Consider the following 2,433-nt stretch of genomic DNA (forward strand, 5'->3'; position numbering starts at 1 on the left):
GTGTTTGTGGCGTGTTTGTGAGGTTAATAAATCAACCCCAATGACTCACACAGTGACTGAGTTAACAAAGGCATTATTCCTGTAAAAACATTAAACACAATCAAAGTTGATGCTTTAGTCTTTTAATAGTACACACAGCTGGATACTATTCCGCTCAGGGACTGTGATCATATATTGATTAAAAAAAGACATATCTGGGAGAGAAAAAAATACATTTCAAAGGGCAATCAATGGCTCTGTCACTTGATTGCACGCAGAGTATGAATACAAGATTGACAAATGAGATTTTCACCTGATAAAATATATAATGCACAATGATTTATAACATTCTAGCATTCCGGTTCTCATCCAATGGCACGTGTACTCTGGGGGATGCTTCTGATGGGTTAACAGTAAATTCCCCATAACAATTTGAAATTTTTATAAATAATAAATGATACCTAAAACTCATAATCAGAAGGTGCTTTAGTTATTTAAAAAACAGTCATTTCAAAAACACAATTGGGATAATGGCTAGTGTCTATTAAAGGGGTACTTAGGTGACCTAAAGTAGGGGATATGCTGTCAGCACTGGCTTATATGAAGAGGTGCACACTTTGAAAAAGGGAGAACTACATTGGGATAGGACTAAGGAGGCAAACATAACCAAAAGTGAAACAGTAAAGTATTAATACGAATAAAACACAAATTGTTCATGACTGAAAAGGTGTTTTAATAAAACAAAACATTTTGAATTTAAAGTGACAATAAAGTCACAATTCTCCACCCCCCCCCCCCCCCCCCCATGCTGCTTTAAGGACTTATCTTCTTCCTTTCACTTGTTTTCAGCAGTCCCTCCAGCGCTGATGCCGGTCTCTGATCCAGTGCAGACTGGTGTTTCTTTCTGTCCCATGTAGTCTGTCCAGCATGCATGCTCATAGCTGCGTGCATTGACTCATAGTGAATCTCTCCTCCAGTGATCTCTACTGCGCATTATTATTATTATACAGGATTTATATAGCGCCAACAGTTTGAGCAGCGCTTTACAATATAAGGAAGACATTACAGTTACAATACAATTCAAGACAAGATGGTAAGGAGGGCCCTGCCCCTGAGGGCTTATGCATGCGCCCAAACTTATGTTCCTGCACGTCCATTCAGGGTAGCAGATTTCTACAGTCGGGAGCGGGCGGCAGAGACAGAGGTGAGTTTTTACCTGTTTGGTAACTTTATGTTTTTGCATATATCTACTGCTTGCTAGAAGTAGATATATGTAAAAATAAATATATGACTTTAATATTACTTTAATAACCATCATGAATAATAAATCTTAGCTAAACAAACTATGACCTACAACTATCCCTAAAGGAGTTTATGAAATTAAAACTCATCCCAAAACACTGTCGGCAGGACACGTTACATGTCTAATGTAAACCAAAATGTTGTCCATTTTCAACATACGTTTTTGTATAGGCTTCAGGTTTTAGTAGCTTAATTTGTCAAGAATGAGGAAATCAGCTCTCCCCCTTTCTTTTCTTTGAATATATGCATACAGTATGTTATTTTAAGTGTACTCTTTATTTTACCTCATAATAATTTTCTTCGAAAAATGTTCAATTCACAAACACAATGCATAGGTATTACCTAAGAACTGTATAACCTTGAAAAATCTCTATTTTATCTCTAACCCATGGTTCCATTTTCCTTCTCTCCTGAATAGATACATCATAAATATCGCCAGGCAGAGATTTGGAGTGTGGCCACAGCATGCTAGAACTGTCAGTAGTGAGCCTTAATAATTCTGTCAGTTCAATACAGTGGATCTCCTGGTGTTATAAACAAATAGTTATATTATGAAATCCAAATTGTTCTACAGTTACAAAGCATAGTGGACAAAGGCACTGGAGAAAGGCAGTGAACAGTAATATGTTGCATATTCTGCAGACCACAGTAAAACCAAGTAACAGATTCAAGAGACAATTTATGCCTATATCCACAAGTATGCCTACTACTAAAAAACATTACCTACACATGTATGTCCCTAAACTGACTTCACACCTTGAACGGTGACAGCACAGGACAGCAGCAAGCATGGTTCTGTGAATGAGCATGGTTCCTGTGAGCACATTGACTGAATGTGCTCACAGTGTATTCAGGACACTTGACCACAGGTACTGCCCCTCCATCTCCCAATCTAAGTGCTGCTACACAGGGGGTTGCAAGAAGCTGACATTAAGAAAAAAAATCAGACAAATAAGATAAAGGACACATTTAGAATCATGCATGACATTCTGACTTTAAGCAATGAAGATGTCAATGAATGCTTGTATTAAAAATAATACCTGGTTATTCTACCATGAAGTCACTTCCAATTATGTGAAAGCTGTCTTCCATGTGTGCTGTGTGATGTCATCCCTACAACATTCTTCATGATGAAGACTACAAGTAGCTGCG

This window comes from Nanorana parkeri, unplaced genomic scaffold, assembly GCF_000935625.1.
Source record: "Nanorana parkeri isolate BGI_ZX_2015 unplaced genomic scaffold, ASM93562v1 scaffold730, whole genome shotgun sequence".
NCBI lineage: Eukaryota > Metazoa > Chordata > Amphibia > Anura > Dicroglossidae > Nanorana > Nanorana parkeri.